Source organism: Schistocerca serialis, chromosome 4 (assembly GCF_023864345.2).
Source record: "Schistocerca serialis cubense isolate TAMUIC-IGC-003099 chromosome 4, iqSchSeri2.2, whole genome shotgun sequence".
NCBI lineage: Eukaryota > Metazoa > Arthropoda > Insecta > Orthoptera > Acrididae > Schistocerca > Schistocerca serialis.
The window spans coordinates 153,320,566-153,347,579 of NC_064641.1; positions in this window are offsets into that span (position 1 = coordinate 153,320,566).

A 27,014-nucleotide genomic window follows, 5' to 3' on the forward strand; every position below is an offset into this window, starting at 1 on the left:
CCACAACACACAACATTTGAACCCAATTTTGGGGGTTTGTCTGATCACGGGTCCTTTCAGACGGACGAACGTGCAGGGAAACGGCGAATTGTGCGTACACCAGATTTGGAGCACCGGCTTCTCCAGGACATTGAGACGAAACCTAGTACAAGCTCCAGGCAAGTGACCCGCCAACATGGTGTAAGCCAGAGTACGGTTATGTTTATCCTGCACAGCAACCGCTGCTACACAACCTGCAATCCCATGGAGGCCATTTTGAACATCTGTTATGACATGGATGCGATGCAACTGCATACTGTATTCCAGGACGATTTGTTGTTGCACGCACACCATCCATTTCTGGACACATGTTCAAAGGGCCTTTTCGCCTCCATTTCCTATCACGAATCCGTCCTTGCAGTTTATCGGTTATATTAATGTTCAAAAAAAAAATACAAACGAAAAAGCACCGTCCGAACAGGCCTTGGAACCCAACGGTACGGACCGGTTGCCGTGTCATCCTGAGCCCTTAGGCGTCAACGGATACGGATACGTAGGGACATGTGATCAGCACACCGCGTTCCCGGTCATTGTCAGTTCTCGTGAGTGGTGGAGCTACTTCTCAGTCAGGCAGGTCCCCAAATGGCGTCACAAGGGCTGAGTGCAACCCCCTCGCCAGCTGCACTCGGCAGGCACACTCGGTGGCCCAAACAAATATAAATTATGTGTCCTTTAGTCTGTAAGAGGTTTTTTTCCCTTGGCTCTTGCTTTGGCACTTTTTTTCCTCTGCCCTTCAAACCGCTACCCTTCGTCAGATTTCGACCAATCTATCTCCAGATGAGCGCGTATTAATGGTTAATCCTAACCAGACGTACGCAAACATCGCAGTACCCACATCCTGCGACACCTCACTTTAGTGAATACTAACCCCTATGCAGAGATGGCAGTAGACCTTTTGTGTTGGCCATCATGCCGGTGTGGGCGTGGAGGGGCTCCACCTCTATTTTAAGTCAGATATGGAAGCTCGAGAGTTCTGGAGAGATTTAATAAGAGTCTCTAACCGTTCTTTCCACCAACCTGACGTCTTCTAAAGTTATGTCCCCATCGCAGAAGACAGCTAGTCGGTCGTGGGACTGCTATGCAGTCGACTTGAAACTGTGATTGTGCTTTCTATGGAATGCCACTTGCCCAGGTTTGTCTCAGTATCTACAGAGGCAAAATCTGTAGTACTGACAATGATGGTAGGCGACACTTCTCATTGATGTTTCCTTATATTTTAAATAATCACACATGTCACACTGTCATTTAGAACACTCAACATAGCTTTCTTAATAGCATGGTAACTTTTTTGACAACTTCCGATATAGAGTACGACATGTCCGTCCCTCCAGAACAACCGAAACATAGTCACGCGTCCGTCCCTCCGGAACACCCGAAACAGAGTCACGTGTCCGGCTCTCCAGAACGTCCGAAACAGAGTGACGATCGTAACCGAAGTACTTCGTCTCCCTGGCGCGCCAAAGCGACCCGAAGGTGACCGAAGCACTTCAGTTGCAATATCATAACTCTTATGTTTCTCAAAACTACTGAAATTTAATAAACAAAAATGGTAGACTCGTAGGGTAACCATGAAAGACTGTCATACTGAAAACTGGGTTAAATACAATGAAAAGTATATAAATAATTAATAAGAGACTCCGCCGTTGCCAGTCCCAAGCCCGGTTGAAAAAGGAGGAGGGGGAGGAGAAACACCTCGTAAACAAACCTTGGTTCACCTGGTCTGGGTGATAGTACCTCGTGAGGGCCCCTTGCCAGGGATATCGTGAAGACCTCAAAGGCAGTGAAGACCGAAATGAAGATCATCGGTACAGCGGAACGGGCGGAAGAGGCAACTTTGCTTTTTGGGATACTATAAAAGGTATCGTCCAAGGTTATTTGACAAAGGGCACGACGGTTCCACAGGTTAATGGCGGTACCCGTACTGCGTCTGTTCCACATGTTAATGGCGGCTGATCTATAAAACTCAGAAGTGGAACTCTGAGCTTAAGCAGACTGAAATCTCAATTTCAGTCAAAAACCCAGCCCAAAAAAATCAACATGGATACAGCACCTTCGAAGATAAATTACCCCAGTGTCTCAAATCCCACGGTTGAAAAACCGCAAGTGGTCTATTCGGATTCTGGGGAGACCACAGAAGTGTGCATGGAGGTAAATCGGAATGCCTCAAAACCCCATAATAACAAAATCAAACCAAAATCGAGAATTGGGCTAATGACATTTAATGTAAATTCTCTCTTAAAAATGGGAAAACTAAAAAACATCATGGATAAATCCAGAGAACGTAAAATCAAAATTATCGCATTTCAGGAATCACGATATACAGATGAAAATCCTTGTGATTCAGAAGGATACAGGACATACAAAAGAAAACCTGAAAACGAGCCATGGCAAATTGTCCACAATGTGGAACTGGATTTATGGTAGATACATCAATACTTGATTCAGTGGCAAATTGTCCACAATGTGGAACTGGATTTATAGTAGATACATCAATACTTGATTCAGTCACGACTTTCAAATCTTTCTCGGGTCGGTTCTCCACGATGACAATAAAATGAGCTAATAAGATAAACACTCTAATCAACGGACATGCACCAACTAACATCACTAGCAAAAACAAAGTAGAAGAAGTAGAAGAATTCTGGAACCATTTAGATAATATTCTCCAAAAAATCCCAAATAACCATGTCAAAATCCTTATGGGCGATTTCAATGCACAAATTGGTAAAGAAAAGAAATATCGATAGTGGGTAGGTAAATGGTCAAGACATGCACAGATTTCTCTGCCTCGTGATGACTGGGTGTTGTGTGATGTCCTAAGGTTAGTTAGGTTAAGTAGTTCTAAGTTCTAGGGGACTGATGACCATAGACGTTAACTCCCATAGTGCTCAGAGCCCTTTGAACCGTTTGACACACACAGACCACCCGGAATGGCATGCGACTCATTCAAATCTGCAAAAACCACGACCTATTTTTCAAATCGACATTTTTCAAGAAAAGAACCTCGAAAACCAAAACTTGAATCTCACTTAACCCAGTACTAGGTGAATATTAGTTGGCTCATGTAATGATCTCCTGCGTAAACACAGTAGGAATCAAGAAACTTAAAGTCCTTAACGGACTAGACCTAGATTCCGACCATTACCCAACAAAATTCTCCATATATGTCTTTCCATAAAAAAGAAAATTCACCAAGAAATCTCCACGCCGTAAATATGCTGTAGAAAAGGTAAATGGTAATGAACAATTTACAAGAGACACACAAAATTTGAAACCACAAAATTGGCAACAACTCCAAGTAGGACTTTTAAAAATAGCTGAAACTGTAGTACCGCAAACAAGAACACGTAAACACCCATGGTGGACAGGTGAGTGTGACCAACTGATAAATCTCAGACAACAGGCGTGGCAAAATTGGCTGCGCAACAAAATCAAAAGACCCTGGAAGATCTCAAAGATACCAGGAAAATAGTCACAAAAGCGATACGAACAGTCCGTAAAAACACGAAGACAAAAAATTGCAATGCGTAGAAGATGATTTCAAGAAAAACAATTCCCAAAATTTCTACAGAGTATTCAAACAAAAATTAACAAAGTACTCTCCTCCATCACACCAATTCAAAAATGAACATGAGGAAATTGCCCATACCAACACCGAAAACTGTGAAATACTGCCAAATACTTTTCTCAATTACTGAATTGTGGAAAGCCTGCAGAAATATTTGAGTTCTGTCATACACAACGAAACCCAGACTCAAAGCCACCAAATTTACGGGAGTTTAAAAAGATAATTTAGTCACTGAAAAACAACAAAGCATCAGAAGAAGACCAAATCATCGCATAATTATGGAAAAATGCAGGAGAAAATCTTGGTGCAAAACTCAAAGAAATTATAGATGAAATCTGGAAAACTGAAAAAGTCTACAGAGATTGGAAGACAGCAATCATACATCCTCTGTACAAAAAAGGAAGTAAAATAGACTCCCAACAACTATCGTGGAATCTCTTTATTGTCTATAACATACAAAATCCTGTCTAAAGCTCTCCTAAACCGAGCAGATCTTCAGTTGGATTCAAAACTAGGCGAATACCAAGGTGGATTCAGAAAAGGTCGATCATGCGTAGAATAAATCCTTAACTTGAAAAACTCGATGACATATTTGCACAGTACTTCAAACAAAAGTTGTCGTCACGTTTGTCGACTTTAAAAAAGCATATGACACTATAGATCGAGAACCCCTTTTTGAAGTGTTAGCAGAATTTGGATTAGATCAAAAGACAACAAACATCATAAAATAAACACTCACGGAGACCAAATCCAAAGTAAAATTTATGGGAGATCTGAGCACAGAATTTGAAATAGTCACAGGAGTATGACAAGGGGATGGACTGTCCCCAGTGCTCTTCAATTATGCTCTTGAAATAGTTGTTCGAGAATGGAGAAAAGCAGGTGCACCAGCACACAGACTGGGACCAAAACGTAAGGGCATAGAATTAGACTGTTTAGCATTTGCTGACGACATGGCACTGCTCGTCCAAGACATTACCGATGCACAGAAACAGCTACAATTATTACAAGAGCAGGCAGCAAAAAAAGGATTAGAAATTTCATTTGAAAAAAAACAAAATTTGTGACTGACATCAAAGATGCACCTTCTGATCTCAAAATTGGCAAAAACTACATCTCTCGAGTAAAAGAATTTAAATATTTAGGTGAATAGATTGCAGAAAATTGTAATGAAAATAAATCTGTCAGCTCAAGAGTCCAGAAAATGGAGACGGCGTTTCAGTTAACAAAAAACGTTTGCAACAAAAAGAGTCTCGTGGAACTGCAAAATACGACACGCACAAAATCCATACCTTTTTAAAGAACAAAATTACAGGGCCGAGCTGGTACAAACAGACGGAAAAAGACCTGAGAGAATTAGGGTCTCCAAATCTACATGACAGAAATGAAATCAGCAAAATCACAAACACACGGGGTTTTGAGGAAGAGGAGAGAAAAACTAACCGACATACGTGTTCTGCGCAATGAAAACTAGCCCATTCGTTGTGTATGAAAGAGCACTGGATGAAAAGGAAGGCCAACAAATGTTGATTACGCGTGCTCCTAAGTGATCCATCTGCGAAGAAGAAGAAGAAGAGTAATTAATAAGAGAATTTAGACGTTTTGGCGCCTAGCACACGAATGTGCCGGCCAACCAGAAGCAAGTTCAGTACTAATGGCGTACTCTCCCATGGGAATGTGTAACACCGAAAATGCAGGATGCATGGCACCTGCTACCGATTTATGACTTTTTTAATTGTACGTAAATATTTGTAATTTAAATGCTTTCTTTTAATAAGTAAGGAAACTGCTTCACTGTATGTGTACATTTAGGTAGAAGTCTGTTGACGTTTCGTTGTATTTATCTGTGTTTTACTGTGAAACTTATAAGCTCTGGGAAAAATCCAAAGGAATTGTTATTTGTATTGACAAGCAACGATAATAGCAGTGCTTGTGCGTTGTAAGACCTTTGGGTAGGGAGTCGTTGCGCAGAGCGCGCGGAGAGAGCGAGAGACGGGTTCCAGCGCTTGCAGTGTGCGGAAGTGGGGTGTTAACGCTCTCGCAGTAGAGTGTACCATTTTCGGCGGCATCATGTACGCGCCGGCCAGATGTCTAGAGCAGGAGTACGGACAGTGGACAGGCGGAAGAGGCTGTATTAATTACGATTGCCAGTTCCTATAACGAGCCATGGCTCCACAATATGCTACCGTATTCAACAACAGCCGCAGTTCCAGCAACACAGTTTCGTCGTCGGCTCCGAGTTTCGTCGTATGCACAGCACTGAAGTAAGACTGTTCATTGGAAGAGAGTATTAACGGCTAACCCAGCAGCACAACTGAATGTGATTTGATTGATAAGATTTATTTAAATAATAATCAGTTAAACTCAGGGCAATTGTATCCTCATTGTCCCCCAGGCATTGTTACCAAGCAGGATCCTTGTTCCTTTTTTTTCCTAATATGCTAACTGAGTGTCATAAGAAATAAATTGAATAGTTACAGCCAGTTTATTGATGAATAAATTCTTTTTAAGAATTTTAGCCTCAGTCTACTTTCAATTAGCTGTTGTACAACAGAGGCTTCAGTATATGACTAAAGGAAAGCAATTTCATTTTTCAAGTTTGTGAATCAATCATTGAAAAAAATCGAAATCTAAAGAAATGCACAAATTAAGAGCGTGGAAGTTTTATTTATTTGACATATAGCTTGGAGCACATGACTGTTTGGTTTGGTACATATTCTAATATTTAATTCTGTTCAAGTCAGTAAAAAAGACTCAGTTGCTCAGGCAATAATATGAAATCCAATTTGCAAAATAAGTAAGGAAAAGTAAAAAGTGCTTGCTTTTTTCCTTAATTTCTTTGATGAGGTTATGCTGAGGTCACAAATTCATCATACTAGTAACGAAGTTCTGTACTAACATACAGATTAATTGGATATTTTCAAATCATTACTCGACTACCTTTCTCAAAATTTAATGCCAAACATAACGTAAGAGTGACTTCTCAGTTTCCTTTATCATTACATACTCACTTAAAATTAGTGTCAAGAAACGTGACAACATTCAATTTCCACGTCAGTGTGTAATAATGTACGTTTTTCTTTCCCATCATCTTGTACAAGATTTTGAATGTAAATTGCCCTAGTGGGCTGGCGACCTTTAATTATTTCCTTTTCGCTCATTAGTGTAACTTTTGGATTCATGATAAGTGATATCCCTCCTGTCCAGTGTCGTTCGTGAGTGAATGCACAAAATAATTTTCATTTTCCTAATTATAGCCCTGTTTGGTTTAATTACTTTTTATTTTTAGTAGACTTTTCATTAGAAGGGTCGGCTGTACACTTTCCTCCTACTTATCGGTATCACTTCTTCGGGAAAGATAGCCTTATCCAATTAGAAAAATTCATTAGGCACAGACGCGATCCACGGTCATATTTTATATCGCAAGCAGGATAGGCCGATTAGTAAGAGGGAGGTTACAAACGGTACATACTGTATTATCTGTCGCTTGTACCCGACCCCACTTTTGCACCACAAGCCACTTCATGTGTATCAAGCTGCATCAAGGCTAGCTCCTAGCAAAATGAGGTACTGGCGGTCACAGCGAGAAGTATCACACAAGTGCTAGCCAAGCCCGACAGCGCCTAACTTCGGTGATCTGACGGGAACCTGTGTTACCACTGCGGGAAGGCTGTTGGCCTTAATAATGTTCACCCTGTTCAAACTAGCATCCCACATTGGTAGAGAGGTGGTTATTTTTCAAGTAATCATTTTCATTTTTAATGACATGTATTGAAGTAAAACTTATAAAGAAGTACTAGGTACTATCGACAGGCGTTTCATCGTGTCCACACTATCGCTCAACTCAATTGCGAGAATGTGTACTCGTTACTTCCCGCTAAAGATACGGCATCTGACGGCGTTTGGAAATATACAGCGCGCATCATCCTGTTCGCAACATTTCATTTGCGCATTCGTGATACCTGCATAAACAGCACCGAAAAAGTACATAGATTCCCTAAGATGACGTTACCATCACGATGCGACAGAATCTATGGATTTTTGGCTGCCATTGAGTCTGTCCTGGACGGAAGTTTGGTAGTGTTCGTTTTTTGGTGGTCATTAATGCTGAACCGTGAGTGCGACAGGTTAAAATCGCCAGGGCGGACGGCTTCTAGCCCACCCTGCAAACTGAATGCACCACCCACACGAATGGAACAGAGTGGGCGGCTCGCCTTAAATCCCGTTCTGTAGAGCAAACGCGGGGCTCACTCGCTGTGACTGGCGGGACGGATGAGATTAAAGACTAGCTCTGCTCGGCAGCGAACACAGAGCACGTAATTATCTGACCTGTGCGACAGAATGGCGCCAAAGTGGGTGCAGTTTGCGAAGGGCTAAAAGGCTGACTGAGTTCGGCTGTTCCCAACTCATGCTGCTGCCCTGCTACCGATTGCAAAGCAAAGATCTGAACTCATAGCACCTTTGGGATCTAAACCAGATCTTAAAGAAGCTATGAGTTCATACCTTTGCTTTGCATTCAGTAGCAGCGCAGAAACATGAAGTGAATGATATATGTATACTACTGCCATTACAATTGCTACACCATGACGATGATGTGTTACAGACCCGAAATTTAACCGACAGGAAGAACATGCTGTGATATGCAAATGATTAGCTTTTCAGACCACTCACACAAGGCTGGCGCCGCTGGCGACACCTGCAACGTCCTGACATGAGGAAGGTTTCTAACCGATTTCTCATACACAAACAGTAGTTGACCAGCGTTGCCTGATGAAACGTTGTTGTGATGCCTCGTGTAAAGAGGATAAATGCGTACCATCACGTTTCCGACTTAGGTAAAGGTCGGACTGTAGCCTATCGTGCTTCCGGTTTATCGTATCGCGACATTACTGGTCACGTTGGTCGAGATCCAATGACTGTTAGCAGAATATGGAATCGGTGGGTTCAGGAGGGTCATACGGAACGCCGTGCAGGATCCCAACGGCCTCGTATCACTAGCAGTCGAGATGACAAGCATCCTATCCGCATGTCTGTAACGGATCGTGCAGCCACGTCTCGATCCCTCAGTCAACAGATGGAGACGGTTGCAAGACAACAACCATCTGCTCGAACAGTTCGACGACGTTTGCAGCAGCATGGACTAGCAGCTCGAAGACCATGGCTGAGGTTACCCTTGACGCTGCAGCACAGACAGGAGCGCCTGCAATGGTGTACTCAACGACGAACCTGGGTGCACGAATGGCAAAACGTCACTTTTTCGGATGAATCCAGGTTCTGTTTACAGCATCATGATGATCGCATCCGTGATTGGCCACATCGCGGTGAACGCACATTGGAAGCGTGAATTCGTCATCGTCATACTGGTGCATCACCCGGCGTGATGGTATGGGGTGCCATCGGTTACACGTCTCTGTCACCTCTTGCTCGCATTGACGGCACTTTGAACAGTGGACGTGACATTTCAGATGTGTTACGACTCGTGGCTCTACCCATCATTCGATCCCTGCGAAACCCTACATTTCAGCAGGATAATGCACGACCGCATGTTACAGGTCCTGTACGGGTCTTTCTGGGTACAGAAAATGTTCGTCTGCTGCCCTAGGCAGCACATTCTTCAGATTTCTCACCAATTGTAAACTTCTGGTCAATGATGGCCAAGCAACTGGCTCGTCACAATACGCCAGTCACTACTCTTGAGGAAATATGGTATCGTGTTGAAGCTGCATGGGCAGCTGTACCTGTACACGTCATCAAAGCTCTGGTTGACTCAATGCCCAGGCGTATCAGGGCCGTTGTTACGGCCAAAGGTGGTTGTTCTGGGTACTGATTTCTCAGGCTCTATGCACCCAAATTGCGTGAAAATGTAATCACATGTCAGTTGTAGTATAATACATTTGTCCAATGAATACCCGTTTATCATCTGCATTTCTTCTTGGTGTAGCAATTTTGATGGCCAGTAGTGTATATATAATTCACTTCATGTTATTTGTAATGTTTTGTTCATAAAATTGTGAAACAAGATCACTATACTCTCTTGTGACGTCCGTGAGGTTTCTGGTACTAGACTGAATTATTGAGTTTATTTAAAAAAACTCAACCATTAGTTTCAGAGACTATCGTAAAGATTGCGAAGTTCTTTCAGCCTGTTGAGGGCGAACAGAAAAGTAATGCTTCCGATTTTTTTTGTATGAAAACTGTTAAAGCTTTTTAAATAAATCAACGGTTGTTGATATTCTACATTAAACGTCCGACATTGTTTGCAAGCTGTCTTTTTCTGCACACGCGTAGGCAATAAAAATTTGGAACTACTATTGGTTTAGCCGGCCGAAGTGGCCGCGCGGTTAAAGGCGCTGCAGTCTGGAACCGCAAGACCGCTACGGTCGCAGGTTCGAATCCTGCCTCGGGCATGGTTGTTTGTGATGTCCTTAGGTTAGTTAGGTTTAACTAGTTCTAAGTTCTAGGGGACTAATGACCTCAGCAGTTGAGTCCCATAGTGCTCAGAGCCATTTGAACCTACTATTGGTTTTTACTTTGCTCGATCTAAAGAGGTTATATTGACTTCAATGTATGTGCTGTGGTTTTCGTTATTTGTATTCTTTTGTGCAAAAGATATGCTGAATTCATTTATTCAGATGAATTCACTGTTTTCTTTTACATGATAACAGGATATAAGTGATCGTGTGGGACTTACTTTCAATTAATTACAGAATGTGCATTTCTTTTAATTAGTAATTACTATGTGAAGATGGGAGAGCTGCCTATTCTTAGTTCTGTGGCTATGTATTCTTTGCTTCACTGTTGATCCAGGCGACAGAAATTGATGGTTACAGTGAGTTGAACCATTAACATGCAGTCGTTCAATAAGTAATGCCCTACATTTTTTTTAAATGCCATTAATATACATAGACGAACGTCCTTGTTGGTGCTACACATTTGATGTTTATTCTGTGCGCTGGTGAAGTTCCGAACCGTTCTGGCAGATGGCAGAGCCGTAGCACAGCGACAAAATGGCGTCTACATACGACTCACGTTACAAGCAGTGTGCTGTTATTGAATTCTTGTGTGCAGATAAAGAAACCATGGTGAACATCCATAAACGTTTGTGTGCAGTCTATGGCGATGCTGCAGTTGATAGGAGTACAGTTGGACGACGGGTAAAGAAAGTTACAGCCTCAGGAAATGCAGAAACAGAGCTCTAAGATCAGCCACACTCGGGACGTCCCGTCACAGCCACTGCCCTAGACATGCTGAATCGTGTGAATGCCATTATTCGTGCCGATTGGTGCATCACAACTCAAAAATTGGCTCTGCAGTTGTCGGTCAGTGTTGGAAGTGCGTTTGTAATGATCGAGACTCTCGGATATTCAAAGAGGTGCTCACGATGGGTTACATGAATGCTCACAGTGGACCACAAGATTCCAAGAAAGGCGCCATTTCATCTGCGTTTTGAGACCGACAGAGAGGCCTTTCTGTCACAGATCGTTACGGGAGATGAAAGCTAGGTCCACCACTTTGCGCCACAAACAGAAAGGCAGTCCATGGAGTGGCATCATCCTCATTCACCACAAAAGAAGAAATTCAAGACAAACCCCTCTGCCGTAAAAGTCATGGTGGCAGTCTTCTCGAATTGTGATGGCGTCATTCTCGTCGACGTGATGCCGAGAGGGTCAGCCATCAATTCAGAAGCATGCGTGAAGACTCGGAATAAACTCAAGAACCGTTTCCGATGCGTTCAATCGGACAAGACTCTAGCAGAAATCTTGCTCCAACACGATAAAGCATGCCCACACAGAAGTCTGAGAACCTGGGAACACATTGCCAAATTGGGTTGGACATCATTGCCTCATCCACACTACAGTCCAGACGCATCTGTCTCATCCACCACACAATCCAGACCTGGCACCCTCGGACTTTCACCTCTTTGGGCCACTTAAAGATTCTCTACGGGTAACACACTTTGAAGATGACGGGGGTGCCAGTCATGCATTGAAAACATGGCTATGCCTACAGGACAAGAGCTTTTACCAGCAGGAAATACTCGCTCTTCAACAATGTTGACATACGCCCATAGAGCATGATGGAGACTACGTAGAAAAATAGGACACGGACAAGACATGTTGATGCATGTTGTCACCAAATTCTGACTCTTAACAATAAATATGTTCTGAGAAAAAAAATGGGGGCCATTACGTATTGAAGGACCCTCGTGTATAATTATGAAACAAGATCACTGCTTTTGCTTGTGATATCCCTGAGGTTTCTGCTATTATACTGAATGATTGAGTTTAATTGAAAAAAAACTCAACAATTAGTTCCCGATTACTGGTTGGTTAGTTGATTTTGGGGAGAAGACCAAACAGCAAGGTGATCGGTCCCATCGGATAAGGAAAGGATAGGGAACGAAATCTGCCGTTCCGTTTCAAAGGAACCTTTCCGGCATTTGCCTGAAGCGATTTAACGAAACCACGGAAAACCTAAATCAGGATGGCCGGACGCGGGTTTGAAGCCCTGTTATCCCGAATGGGAGTCCAGTGTGATAACCACTGCGCCACCTCGCCCGGTATTGGTCTCGAGAGTATCCTAAAAATTGAAAAGTTCTTTCAGCCTGTTATGGCCCTAACATAAACAATCTCCCACATTAAGTGGGCAGGCTAAGAAGTAATGCCTACCATTTATGGTGTCAAACCTATTAAAGTGTTTTCAATAAAACAACCGTTACTGATATTCTACATCTTCATGTCTACATATCTGCAGGCCTCTGTTGCTAGAAGGCTCCGAACCACAACGTGTAACATGGCTGTGTGTAACATAACTGCGTCGGTGCGTGAGAAACAGCGTGCTGCAAACGAATTTCGGATTCGAAGACATCGTCCACACACGTAGTATTCTCTCCTTCAGCATTACAGTGCCAGATCACACAGGAGCGCTGCGACGTCTTCAGCAACCCGATGCCTTGAGTCACTGTCATCGACCATCGTCCATACAGTCTCGACATGATCCATCCGATTTTCATCTGTTTCCAAAACTCAAAGAACACCTTCGAGGACTTCACTTTGATAGCGATAAAGCGGTGCAAGCAGAGGTAAGACAGTACTCCGTTAACAAAGCCAAACATTCTAGTGATGGTATCAACAGATTGGTCTCGCGATGGGAGAAATGTGGTAGACGCCAATATCACTGTGTTGAGAAATACATATGTAGACATGAAGAATAGAGATGAAAATTGTTAATAACGTGTGTTGTATTTAAAAAGCTTAAAGAGGTCTCACATAAAATGTTCGGAGGCGTTACTTTACAGCACGCCCTCGTCCAAATGTCCCGGCAAAAATATCGTGCTGCGACCGAAAAATATTCGACCTGAATGCACATTAATGGTTCAACTGAAATCATCGATTTCCGCCGTTCCGTATGACAAATGAAGCAAAGAATACTTAGTCACAGAACTAAGAATAAACAGCTCTCTCAGCTTCATGTAGCATTTAGTATAAAGAAAAACTGCACGTTCTGTAGTAAAATGAAAGTAAGTCATCACAGCGTCTCTTATATCCTGTTATTATGCAAAAGAAAACAGTAAATTAAACTGAATGAATAAATTCAGCATATATTCTGCTCAATCTAACATCTTTAGTTCGAGCTATGCAAAAGCCATTAGTAGTCGGAAATTTTTATTGCCTGCGCATGCGCAGAAAAGCCAGATTGCAAACGTGTAAGGAGTGTGTCAGAACTCCCCATTACATTGAAAACAATATAGTCAACTTAACGCTAATCTTTGCGTTGTGTAAGCACTCAGATATCGAAAGTAACAATCTGAGGGCGAAACATGGGAGCACGGTTCTAAGCTTTGTTGTGAGATGACGTCTGTCTGCGAAAGTGGAAGTAATAGTGTCTGTCGAGAGCTCGGAGACAGAAGACATATTATACTGCCCTCACGTCGGTAATGGCAGATCTTACCAAACTCAAGGCCTGATTTAATTTTTCAGGGTGTTACAGAAAGGTACGGCCAAACTTTCAGGAAACATTCCTCACACACAGAGAAAGAAAATACGTTATGTGGACATGTGTCCGGAAACGCTTACTTTCCATGTTAGAGCTCATTTTATCACTTCTCTTCAAATCACATTAATCATGGAATGGAAACACACAGCAACAGAACGTACCAGCGTGACTTCAAACACTTTGTTACAGGAAATGTTCAAAATGTCCTCCTTTAGCGAGGATACGTGCATCCACCCTCCGTCACATGGAATACCTGATGCGCTGATGCAGCCCTGGAGAATGGCGTATTGTATCACAGCCGTCCACAATACGAGCACGAAGAGTCTCTACATTTGGTACCGGGGTTGCGTAGACAAGAGCTTTCAAATGCCCCCATAAATGAAAGTCAAGAGGGTTGAGGTCAGGAGAGCGTGGAGGCCATGGAATTGGTCCGCCTCTACCAATCCATCGGTCACCGAATCTGTTGTTGAGAAGCGTACGAACACTTCGACTGAAATGTGCAGGAGCTCCATCGTGCATGAACCACATGTTGTGTCGTACTTGTAAAGGCACATGTTCTAGCAGCACAGGAGGAGTATCCCGTATGAAATCATGATAACGTGCTCCATTGAGCGTAGGTGGAAGAACGAAACTAAAATGAGCTCTAACATGGAAATTAAGCGTTTCCGGATACATGTCCACATAACATATTTTCTTTATTTGTGTGTGAGGAATGTTTCCTGAAAGTCTGGCCGTACCTTTTTGTAACACCCTGTATAGCCAGGACAGATTTACCTGGCTTAACTACGCTTGAAGATGGAATTCAAAGTAAAATTCGCAAGGATAGCGCAAAAATAATTGCAGGGTTAGGCTCGTGATTGTTAGTCCCAGTTTGCAATAATTCCATGTTTTGCTTGTCAGTCAATGCACATAAGTATGCCACTACTGAAATCTTTTCAGATAATAATCGAAATCTATCAAGAAAGGAAAGGACCAGAAATGGAAGTAAATCATAATAAAGTGAAAGCAAGTGAACCACAAAGGGTTAATTTAAAAAAATATATTTCCTGTACTAATAATTTTTTGCAGGTGTCAGTGGAAACTGAACATGGCAGTCACTCCAAAAGAAGAAAACTTATTGCTTTTAACTTAGACACTAACCAATTTCTTCCTTTAGAAACCAAAATGACGACAATAAGCGTGCCAGCACCCACTCCAACGTAAACCATGAATATTATGAATTTTATGTAACATCTATGCTACTGTTAGTATAAGGACTAATCCATTTTCTTTTTCAGATGAAAAGACAAGAGAGAACGTATATTTAGCAGTATTCCGTAGTGAAACAACAATGAAAAGGCTAACTATACCAATCCCCTCCACTACAATCCTTATCCTGTAGGAAGATTTATCCAGTTTATGTGTAATATAGATTCTTGTGTTTTTTGTGGTAATTAGGTGATGGTAGGATAGTACTTCCATTCCCCAACAAAAGTGCACTTCTGATCATACAAATAACTGCTAGAACGGAACTACATTATTCATTATATGATTATTAAAACATTAAGGTTGCTTAAGTAAAACACTGATATATGTCATTGTTAAGATTTTTAATCAATATACATCAAATACTGCCTGTGCAGACCAATATATTTTTTAGCATTCTTGCATATAGCTGCCTCAAACAGCATATCCTATGGCCATATATACAAAGTATGTGTTACGCAATAAATATCTTTTGTGTCATTCTGTGTATGACGCTGCAATATACAAAGCATTTATTATGCAATATAATATTTTTTGTGTCATTTTATGTGTAACACTGTACATTGCACCACATTTTGTTTGATGTTTATATTATAAGATAAATACCGCCTGTGCAGAATTACTTAATATTTGATTTACACTTTATATGCTTACCTTAATAAACGTCATGAGCAGAGATATTAATTGGTAATGAAACAGTTCTCATACTACCACACACATGAGTTTTATGTTCAATAATTTTACAATCGTATTAATATGTTTGTGTCTCATATGAAACAATTTACAAAATATCATTCATATATTACTGCATGTGCAGTTACATACTTGACTATCTCCACTTATTTTTGCGGGAATATGTATAAATTTTTGTAAAGTTGTTATGATAAGTATTTTCTGTCTACGGAGTACCAAGCACCTGGAATCTGCCAGGGCATCTACATCTACATCTACATCTACATACATACTCCGCAATCCACCATACAGTGCGTGGCGGAGGGTACCTCGTAGCACAACTAGCACCTTCTCTCCCTGTTCCACTCCCAAACAGAACGAGGGAAAAATGACTGCCTATATGCCTCTGTACGAGCCCTAATCTCTCTTATCTTATCTTTGTGGTCTTTTCGCGAAATATAAGTTGCCGGCAGTAAAATTGTACTCGTCAGCCTCAAATGCTGGTTCTCCAAATTTCCTCAGTAGCGATTCACAAAAATAACGCCTCCTTTCCTCTAGAGCAAGGCTTCCCACCCTTTTCAGCTGGCGGATCCCTTCTTCAGCCGAAAATCTATGACGGACCCCTAGTCAGTCAAGAGCACAGTAACGTTAAATTTCAGAGCGAAACCGACGGGAACTGAAAGGTTCTTAATGCAAATGTCATGATCCCAATGCCCCCCCTCCCCTCCTCCCCCCCCCCCCTGAAGCATCAATAGTCTTCGGTTAAGAGATGAATGAAAACAACTTGAAATTAACGATTCAGTTTGAAATCCCACTGTATCCAGACACTTACTATGGATTTACCCCCTTTGTTCAACACACTATAGACTGATTAAAATTACTTGGTAATTGACATTCACACGTTGAAGCTGCCTTCCTCCAAGAGCAATCAACGCCAAATCCAAAGTGTTCACTGTTGACAAGTTGCTGCTTGTGGTCTGTTCACTTTCACTGTTTGGCTACTCCTGTGTAAGGAGCATGCGTATTTCGTAACAGTCGTGTGTGTGTGTGTGTGTGTGTGTGTGTGTGTGTGTGTGTGTATGTGGTTTTTTGTGAAATCCGAAGAAAAGTGTTCAAATGTATGTAAAGTCTATGGGACGTAACTGCTGAGGTCATCAGTCCCTAGTCTTACACACTATTAACCTAAGTTGAACTTACACTAAGGAGAAAAAAAACCCGCACACACACACACACACATACACACACACTCTCACACACACACACACACATGCCCGAGAGAGGACTCGAACCTCCGGCGGGAGCGGCCGCGAAATCCACGAGGACATGGCGCCCCAGACTGCGCGGCCATTCCGCGCGGCTGTGAAGAAAAGAGGCAGACCCATGATTTGGGATACAAACACATCACGAAAGAAAAGAGGCCAAGGAATTGCCTTTAAAGGACTATTGTGACATCTGTTGTGCAATGTGTGGGAATACATTCACCCAGTTTACATGCGTTTCCAAAACCAGATTTCATAAGCCGTCCCAGTTCCGCTTTTGGTTGGTCAGGTAAACACTTCCAAATCCATTCTGGAAATCTGCTTTTATAAACCCGTTTTCCAGTTCCACAATTGATTTTCGTGTCCATGTAAACAGCTCGTAAAGTCTTTGCGTATCAACTGAACGGCAGCTCTCAGTCCATAGCCGACAGCTAGCAGGCGGCGTTGCAACAGTGTACTGTCAGTTGGTAGCTGGCAACTGGCATGCGGCGTGGCAACAGTTTAGCCCTGGGGTCTCCAAACTACGGCCCGCAGGCCGAAACCGGCCCGCCAAATATTTGAGGTGGTACCTATACTGGCAACAATTGAGTTTCGAGGCCTATCGCGACCAATACACAGCGACATTGTCGGAGCTCTATCTTTACAAAGCGGAAGGTCATGGTTGTGGCTATCCACAATAAACAGACAGACCATGCTCCGTGCGATGGTGAAAAAAAAAAAGAACGGATAACAGACTAGTCTGGCGAAAACATTTTAATTAAAAAAATTCTTTGCATTTTACTCTACTCACGAGTCTGGTGCAAGTCTTTCAAATGGACGCCACTTCGGCCACTAGCCTTAGTAATCAATCATTATGGAAGATGCTTCTTAAGCGAGGTTTCACTTGCTTTTGATTACGTCGTAAAATACACACAGAATGTGCAGTGACATACTTTTTTGTCGGTGAAATTCGATACGCCAGAATTTCGGTGAGGTACGCCCACGAATCAAAATTATGTAATTAAATAAAAATCGTAGTTCGTTTCAGTGCTAGCTATTCCCACAACCTTAGATTTTTGCGATTTCATCTTTCCTTTAGCCTTACGTTACGGTGATCATGAAGTGCTAGGGTGCTTTAATCCCACCAGGTAGATCTTGGCCCTAATGACTTCGTGGAGGAGTCAATGTGGCCCGCAGACTAAAAAGTTTGGAGACCCCTGACTTTAGCCACAGCTTACAACTTGAACCACTACTTGGACACTATATCGTGGCAGTCAGCCTCGACTGTAAGCAAATTAGGAATACAAACAAACAGACTCTCTTATTAATATATATAAGAAGACAAAACATTTTACAGAACGTAAGACTTTTTTTGTCAAAGGAAACAATTCTGGCAGAGGAGGTTTACCTTTCACAAGGTCGCACCTGAAAAGTCCTCGTTTGTTTACGCCCGCAGCCAGTTGCCACAATACAGTGTCAGAGTAATAGAAAGCAATTGTAATTGAAGTATAGGCAGGCCATATTTTTAATTGAGAGGACAGAATATATTATAAAGAAAAGAAATTAGTTTTAGAGATCATTTTAATTTTTGTAACAAAATATTAATGCCAACAGAATTCAATTAATAATTATTTTGTAAATGATAGAAGACAGAAACAAAACTCCTACAGAGTTATAGTTCAGGTACGTTCACTGACAATCTACAAAGAAAAATGATTTCTTCTTTACTATAGATGAGTCTGCAGGGATAATAATGGAATCCTAATGTGATTGTTGAGGGTGCTTCTGCTCACACAATTTTGAAAAGTTGGGTTCAGTTCTTGACAATTGGAGACGGATGTCTGGTTCCGCATCTAGACAGCTTCGGTACTTAATATTGTGGGCAGCATAGATCGAGAATCCAGATTCACACATGTATGTTGTGACAAACGGAAGAAGTACACGTTCTGCCTTTTCAACAAGAGGGTAGTATTTCTTGTTATCCAAACGGATCCAAAAGTGTCAGTAACCGTCAGTGTCAAAACTTGATTTCAAGGTAGGGTCTGTGGCAATTTCTATCAACAACTCATATTCATTTGATGATAGAATGTTCGGCTTTTTGGATACAGTGAATGGGTTGACCACCCATTCTGCAGCTTCTCATCTTCAGCTGTTGAGAAATAATGCTCCAACAACGACATCAACCTTCGGAGATGTTCCAGGATTTAATGAAACAAATTCTTCCCAAGCGCCAACGTTTTGTTTTTCTAAAACTCCTTGACAAGAGGAAAACACTCGACTTCCCCCTCCTCGACACTCTCTGTCAAAAAATTGATTTTCCTCTTGAATGCTCGAACTTTGTCGATAGCAGTGACCTTTATTTCACTTTGCCCTTGGAGTGAAATATTCATTTCGTTCATTTTGGAGAAAATCTCTGACAAATAGGCAAGTATACACCGCCAATTTTCGTCATTAATAAGGTCTGCTAATTTGGTGTTATGCTCCAAAAAGAAAGCTAAGACTTCCAATGTTAATTCGTACAACCGAGAGAGTGCATTCCCACGTGAGAGCCACCTCACTTCTGTGTGGAGAAGCAGGGAACGATGAAGGCTTCCCATATCTTCACACAGTATTGTGAAAAGCCTTGACTTCAACGGCCTTGATTTTATATAGTTAATGATTTGAATGGATTCGTCTAAAACTTTCTTGAACGAAACAGGCATTTGTTTTGTAGCTAAAACGTATCTGTGGAGAGTACAGTGATTACTACTGCAATTCTTGGCGTTTTCTTTTATTTTCGTTATTGCTCCTACTGTAGGACCCGTCATAGCTTTTGCACCATATGTGCACACATCTATGCAATTAGACCAAGAAACTTCGTTAGTCCTTGCAATAGGCGGAATATTTCAGCACCTGCTGTGTTGGCAGTTAGTGGTCTGCACAATAAGAGGTCCTCCTCAAAACATCCAGAATATTCATAACGGACAAAGCCAATAAAATCGCTAACCTTGCAACATCAGTGGATTCATCTATCAGGAGAGAAAATGAATTGTGTTGGATGCGAGAAACAAGAGTGTCTTTCACATCATTTGACATATCAACAATGCATCTCTTGACAGTATTGTTTGATAATGGCACCGAAGATACAAGCTTTACTGCCTTTTCGTCTAGCATGCAAGAAACAATATCATTAACACACGGCTTTATGAGATTTTCTGCAATGGTATGAGCTTTGACTGTTTTTGCCACTCGATAACTAACCAAGAAAGAATCTTTTAATTAATTTTCATTAATTGTTTTTGTATGAGTTGTCATGCAGTGCTGAGAAGGATCTAGTTCAGCACTCTTCCTTTTGAAAAAATCGATGTCTTTAGCCTGGAAATCCGGGTGAGTACCTTCAAAATGAAGGTGCAATTTAACTGAAACCATTGAACTGTTTGGAAGGACTCGCACACAAATTACACACTGAGCTCTACCCTCCTTTGTCTCCATAAAGCCCATTTCTAAATATCTTTCGTTGTACTTATACTTCTTGGTTATTCCACTTCCACAGGATATTGCAACCAATGGAGTACTTTCAGCGGTTTCACATAATAAATCCGGCTGTGGAGCTTCTTGTGATTGTTCTTCCTTTGGTCGTCCTCCCTCCTCATCCATTTCAACTGGAAACTTCCCTTGTTGTGAAGGCTATGGAGAAACTGCACCCTTCTGCAATGATCCTGACTTCAGCCACCGATCCATGTTAGAAGTAATAAACTGGTCAAAAATCAACTTATGAAATAGGTAGTGCACTGACAAAGCAAGTTTAACATTTAATGATGCCTGGGGCCGCATACGTGCCAGCTAGCGCTGTGATTGGTCGACAAAGCTCGCTTCGCGCATGCTTAAAAGGTTTCAGCGCTTCTAGCGCCGTGAGCCGGCGCAAAAACGACCCCCGTGTTGCTGCGAAACAGTCGATCAGAGAAGCCGCATTCTCCGGCACTAAACTGTGTATGCGTTCTCACTAAGGAACCGCAAAGGCTACTTGGGAATACGACCTGAAGTAAAAGTACACATGTTTTTTACACGAAAAAAATAGTGATGAATTTAATTTTCACATTTGTATTCAATAATTTTACTCATTATTTTACACCAATTTGATGAAAGGCGGCCGCGGACCTCTTATAAAGAGCCGGCGGACCCCTAAGGGGTCCGCGGACCACACATTGGGAAGCCCTGTTATAAATTATAGAGTGCAGCAATCAGTCATCTTTTTTTATTACGCAAATCCAGATTTTGGCTAGTAGCCAGCCATTCTCAATGTACTATTTTCTATTGTCAATGCATGTAAGCCTCTGTTGTTCGGGTGTCAGTCACAGTTCTTTCAATACTATTATCAATCGCTGGTTTTAATGGGTGAGCTACCGTGTCTCGAAGAAGGTGACATAAGTGGCTTATCTTTTAATTGCATTGGCTTAGAAGCTTCAATTTATTTTTACACCACCAAGGGACTGTAGGCCTTAGGATGGGGTTGGTAGCCCTGTGGGATGGGGTTGGTAGCCCTGCACAAGGCCGCACACACGGAGACAGAGCTCTCGTGAAAGAGAAGTTATTTAGGTTGTAATTAATTGTAGTTGAACACTTTTAACTAACTAAATACGTTCTTTAGTGTGCTCTTCAAGCTCACCATTAATAGTTTTTCTCTTATTTGCGTAGTGTTCTAGTAATCGCGAAAAGTTCGTTTGTTTACTTACTGCTGCTGAGGCCTAATTTTTCGAGTGTGCATATTTAGCGTTATACCGCAATTGGAAGTGCATTTGCTGTAGTTTAACTGATTAAATACGTTCATTAGGGTGCCTTTCAAGCTCACTATTAAAGGTTTTTCTTTTATTTCCGTATTGTTAAAGTAATCGCGAAAAGTTCGTTTTGTTTATATTTCGCGGCTTTGCCTTACTTTCGGAGTGTGCATACTTAGCGTTATATCGCAATCTTAAGTGCATTTACTATGGATTAACTGATTAAATACAGTCATTAGTGTGCTCTTCAAGCTTGTCATTAAAGGTTTTTCTTTTATTTACGTATTCTTCCACTTATCGCAAAAAGTTCGTTTTGGTTACATTCGTCTGTTTAGGCCTAATTTTTGATCGTGCATATTTAGTGTTATACCACAAATTTAAGTGCATTTGGTAATAGCTTACTTACATATTAGTTTCCAAAAGATATTTAGTGTCCTTTTGCATCTGTATTTAATATATTATCGTTATCACTTAGTAAATCTCTTTAACTAATTTCCAAACTACCATGGATACTAAGTGTCTGAGCTGCAGTAGGAAAGTTAGTTCAGGGGTTTTGTGCAGCTGTTGTGACAGGTGGTTTCATTGGGGAAATTGTAGCGGCGTGGGAATTGGGGAAGCAAACGAGACTCTTCCATTCTCTTGCAGGGTTTGCTCAAGAGATAGGATTATAGCTGAACAGGAGGAGAAAATTAGAGCCCTTCAGGCTGATTTGGACATGGCGAGGGAGGAACTGAAGAGGTTAAGGGGGGAGGAGGGCAAACAGCGGTGAGAAGTGGTAGCTGGGAATAGGGGCCACAGAAAGAGGACAGTGTCTGACAGTTTCCCAATTCGCACAACCAATAGATTTGCCTTGCTACCACAGTTAAGTAAGGAAGAGGCTCCAGTAGAAGTAGATGTAGTTAAGATGCAACAGAATTTCACTAGGAAACCAACTGTTTCAAAAAAAGTAGAAAGTAAGAGGAAAGTTCTGTTGCTAGCTGAAGCCATGGAAGAGGTGTGGGCCAGATTTTGCAGGAAGAATTAGGTGATAGGTACCAGGTCACAAACTTTTTCAAGCCAAGTGCAAGTCTTAGCCAGGTGGTAGAGGATATAGGTTCCTTGTGCAAGGGATTCACAAAGCAGGATCATGTGATGGTAGTGAGTGGAGTGGGAAACAGTATTGATAGGAATCAGGGCTACAGCTTTGAGTGTGACCTGGTGAAAATAGCCTCACCAACGACCCACACCAATGTTGGGCTGGTGCCTGCTTTTGTGCGGCATGATCAGTCCCAGTTGAACCGCTCTGTCAGGAGGGTAAATATGGAGTTGGACCAGTTGCGTAGGGTGGCCACCCTGTCAGACATTAGATTGGTTCCTATCGAGGCTATTGATAGGGGGGATTTCACAAGGCATGGCCTACATCTCAATAGGAAAGGGAAGGGTAAACTGGCAGGGTTGTTAGCGAAATCTATAAGGGGGGACACTAGTACTCATGGATGTACCTCTTTTTTAGGCTAATATCAGTGTCCAATGAGAAGTTCAGGCAGGCAGGTGCTAAAGAGGTCCAAAACTCACAAAATTCTCACAACAGGAAAGTAAATAATAATTTTACCATATTTAACCAAAATATTGGTGGATTAAAGAAAAAAGGTAGATTCTCAGGAAAGTAAAGTAAAAAATAATGTTACCATTTTTCAACAAAATATACCGGGATTGAAGAATAAAGTAGATGAGCCCCTGGTTTGTTTAGATGACACTGAATCTAATAATGTAATAGATATACTATGCCTGTCTGAGCATCACATTGTGTCTGATATGGAAAAGGTAAATATCAGTGGTTATAAACTAGCTGCACATATGAGTAGAGAGAATAAGGTGGAAGGAGGAGTTGCCACATATGTCAAAAGTTATCACTGTGTAGAAAGCTTGGATAGAAAAAAGTTTTGTCTAGAGCAGCATATAGAAGCATGTGCCTTCAGCTTAAACTGAAGGAGGTCTCTTTTATAACTGTAACAGTATATAGGTCCCCTTCAGAAAACTTTCATTTATTCCTGGAAAACTTGGATGCCTTGTTGTCCCATCTGTCAGATAGGGGAAAGCAAATTATTATTTGTGGGGACTTCAATGTTGATTCATTGAAAGAGTGTAATAGGAAGAATGACCTGGAAGTCTTGCTCAGTTCTTTTAATTTGACATCTGTCATTAATTTTCCTACTCGGGTAGTAAAGGACAGCAGCACATTGATAGATAACGCTTTTATAGACCAAGATAGGTTTAAAAACATAAATTCTTGCCCTGTTGAGAATGGGCTTTCTGATCATGATGCTCAGCTAGTTACAGTATATGACATAGCTCCATTCATTAATTCAAAACTACCCTCCAAAGTTGTGCATTCAATTAATGACAACGATTAGAAATTTCAGAGAAAATCTTCAGCAGTTAGACTGGAATGAAGTGTACAAGGAACCTGATGCTAATTTAAAATATAACTTATTTCATGATACACTTGTAAGAGAATTTGAAAACTGTTTCCCCAAGAAAGTAGTTAAATCTATTTATAAGAAACTATGCAAAAAACGTTGGCTTACTAAAGGAATAAAAATATCTTGTAACCACAAATGGGAACTGTATCCAACAACAAGAAAGAGTAATGACCCATTAACAGCCAAATATTATAAAAACTACTGTGCTACATTAAGAAAGGCTATTAAAAAGTCCAGAAGAATGTGCATCATGTCTGAGATTAATACCTCTGATAACAAAATCAAAACAATTTGTAATATTATTAAAAGGGGAACAGGACAACCAAGAGTACAGGATGACGGCATCACTATCAAAGCAAATGGACACTTGAGAAACAACAAGCCGGAAGTCAAAAACATTTTGAATAATTATTTTTTAAATGTTGTAGAGAAAATAGGATCTAAATGTTCATCAGAAGAAGCAAGGCAGTTAATGGAAGAGGCCTTACCCACACCATTTGATACAACTGAAATTCCACCCACCTCTCCATCTGAAATTAGGAAGATAATAAACTCTCTCAAGAATAAAAGCTCACATGGGATTGAAGGCATTTCCAGCAGGATAATAAAAGCTTGTTCCCAAGAAATAAGTGGGATTCTTAACCACATATGTAATAGCTCTCTGAAGCAGGGTATTTTCCCAGATAGACTGAAGTATGCCATTGTTATACAACTGCATAGAAAAGGGGATATGTCTGATGTCAACAACTACAGCCCAATCTCTCTTCTGACTGTCTTATCCTAAATTGTTGAAAAAGTAATGTATTGTAGAGTAGCTTCACACCTTTGTAAAAATAAAGTTTTAACAAAATGTCAGTTTGGTTTCCAGAAGGGTTTTTCACCGGAAAATGCTATATATACTTTCACTACTGAAATATTAAATGCTGTGAGTAACCGGAAATCACCCGTTGGGATTTTTTGTGATCTATCAAAGGCTTTTGATTGTGTAAATCATGGAATACTTCTAGATAAGCTCAAGTACTGTGGTATGAATGGGACAGTGCTCAAATGGTTTAAATCATACCTAATTGGAAGAATGCAGAAAGTTGAAATAAACAGTTCACATAATACGCAAAAAACTGATGATTTCTCAAACTGGGGAACAGTCAAGGATGGGGTGCTGCAAGGTTCGGTCTTGGGTCCTCTGCTGTTCTTAATATATATTAATGACTTGCCATTCTATATTCACGAAAATGCTGAAACGTCCCCTTAGAAAAATTATAAATGACTGTGCTTAAACTGACACACAATATTTTTAGCGCAACACGATCTGACTTTCAATAATCCCTACAAGAGAATGGCCCTGACTAACATTAATCTATACGTTTCATGAATCACTTACCTCAAAATAATCTTCGTTACTCGAACTACTGCAATAGAGCGAGCGCCACTACTGCCAGCTAAATAAAAGATTCTAACTGCTGAAGGCACTAACTACTGATAGGCATTGTTAGCAAATGAAAGATTTTGATAGAGAACAAACACTGTATTTACCTTAATAGTGTTCAAAAGTCATAATATATATATATATCAGTTCATGACATCCAGTCTTACAAATTTACTGTCTCTGATGGACACACATCCAGATCATCCGCTCTCAAAATTCCGCCATCTCTCTCCCCACATCCACCACTGCTGGCGGCTCACCTCCAACTGTGCAACGCTACGCGCTGTTAACATCCAGCTGCCCAACACTACAATAGCAAACAACAATGCAAACTAGCCACAGACTGCACACAGCACAGCCAGTGCTTTTCATACAGAGCGCTACGTGGCGTTGGCATTACCAATATAAGAACCTAAACAGCCTACTTACAATGCAAAGCTGGTACATTTTGCCGATGATACAAGTATAGCTATCACACCCGACAGACAAGAATTAACTGGTGAAATTGTAAACGATGTTTTTCAGAAAATCATTAAGTGGTTCTCTGCAAATGGGCTCTTATTAAACTTTGAGAAAACACAGTATATACAGTTACACACAGTAAATGGAATGACCCCATTAATAAATATAGACTTCGATCAGAAATCGGTAGCTAAGGTAGAATATTCAAAATTTCTAGGTGTATGCATTGATGAGGGGTTGAACTGGGAAAAACACACTGAAGATCTGCTGAAACGTTTGAATTCAGCGACTTATGCTATCACGGTCATTGCAAATTTTGGCGATATACATCTCAGTAAATTAGCTTACCACGCCTATTTTCAATCTCTGCTTTCGTATGCCATCATATTCTGGGGTAACTCATCATTGAGTAAAAGAGTGTTCATTGCACAAAAGCGTGTAATCAGAATAATTGCTGGAGCTCATCCAAGATCATCCTGCAGACACTTATTTAAAGAGCTAGAAATCATCACTGTAGCCTCACTACATTTTATTCACTTATGAAAATTGTTATTAACAATCTGAACGATTTCAAAATTAATAGCAGGGTACATGGCTACATCACTAGGAGAAAGGATGATCTTCACTACTCAAGGTTAAATCTAACTTTGGCTCAGAAGGGGGTAAATTATGCTGCCACAAAAGTCTTTGGTCACTTAGCTAATAGCATCAAAAGTCTGACAGATAGCCATGTCGCATTTAAAAGGAAATTAAAAGAATTTCTTAATGGCAACTCCTTCTACTCATTAGATGAATTTTTGGATATGGTAAGTGGGTAATTTCCCAACCTCCATAAAAAAAATTATTGAGTGTCATGTAATATTTTGTCTAATGTAATATCTTGTATAGACACCTTTTATTAACCTGACACATTCCACATCATTACAAAGTGTCGCATTCATGATCTATGGAACAAGTACTAATCTAATCTAATCTAGTATCCGACACAAAATTCAATTTGATATATCTACCCATTCTTGAGAAAAAGGTTTTTAACAGTCGGACAACAGACAAGACAGACAGACGTACGGACAACATACTGATCCTAGAAGGGTTCCTTTTTTATCGACTAAGGTACGGAATGCTAAAAAGAAGATAATTATTATACTGTGC